Source organism: Procambarus clarkii, chromosome 40, assembly GCF_040958095.1.
Source record: "Procambarus clarkii isolate CNS0578487 chromosome 40, FALCON_Pclarkii_2.0, whole genome shotgun sequence".
Classification (NCBI taxonomy): domain Eukaryota; kingdom Metazoa; phylum Arthropoda; class Malacostraca; order Decapoda; family Cambaridae; genus Procambarus; species Procambarus clarkii.
The window spans coordinates 5,289,112-5,290,429 of record NC_091189.1 but is presented as its reverse complement, the minus strand read 5'-3'; positions in this window follow the sequence as shown (position 1 = coordinate 5,290,429).

The window sequence follows — 1,318 nt, the reverse complement described above, 5'->3', positions numbered from 1 at the left end:
TCACAAATAATAATATAATTGACGTTTCACAAAAGATTCTCTGCAAATTAGATTTACTTGTCTGGGTATGGTTAAAATACAAGATATGTCGCTCCAACCATTCGTGGAGTTCCTTGTCAATACGTGTAATGTAGGCAATAGCTCAATACTCAACCACTCGACACGGGCGAGGGTTGGGACCCCTATCGTATCGATCTCCTAAACAATGCTTCCATAATTCCCTTTCTTTGTGTCTTCCTTCCTTACAAAGGCGATTTAAAACCATGCAATCTGCTACAGCTTCCACTCTAAACAGTCAGAAAACCTATGAGGAATGATACTAATCTCTATTACCCTCCACATTAGAGGCCAATATCGCGGCTCTGAGGGCCTCGAGACACACACAGAGTTCCCCGCCTGCGTGACGTCACACTGCCAACGGACGAATGGGCTGGCAGCGCGCCTATTTTTGAATTTAAACCCCACTTCCCGACCCACGTCACCCGCCGTCGCACGTGCTCCATGAATGGACGGCACGACCGGTAGTACGGCGACTGGCGGGGGGGGGGGGGGGGGGGGGGGAGGGATGGGAGAGTTTAAATGTCCAAATCGTTTTGTCAATATATATATATATATATATATATATATATATATATATATATATATATATATATATATATATATATATATATATATATATATATATATATATATGTATGCCGAACACGTGGTGGTGGTGTTGTTCTGGACGACGTAGCCTCGCCTTTTATTATTATTATTTCAAATTATGAGTTGTCGTTAATGGTATTATTTTAATTATTATTACTATTAGTGGCAGTGGTAGTAGTAGTATAATTTTTTAACTGGTAAACTAGTAATGGTTTTTGTTTACAAGTTGGGGGTCACACAAGCCTGGGCGACCAGCAACAAGTAGCAGCCAGAGACGGGCCCCGGAGCACACACAGACTGGCATAGAGGTGGCGTGGACCGGCCGCCGGTACAGACACAAGGAGTACAGTCACCAGAGTGGTACAGACATCGAAGTGGTACAGACTCCCAAGACTCTACAAACCTCAGAAGAAGACTATAAATTTCGTGGTATTAAATGATTGAAAAGTGACGTAACTAGCATGGAAATATATTGTGTTAGCCGTTCATAGAGACGAGTATCCAAATGTGAATAATTTAAAGGGCGGGAGAGGCGGGTGGTGGCGGGTGTAGGAGCAGCAGTTGGCGGGAAGTTGTAACGGCTGCGAGTTAAATGTCCACCAGTCAGCTGGCCCTCTCCCCCCTCCCTCCACGCCCCCCCCCCCCTTCCTCCCTTAACCTCCCCCCATCC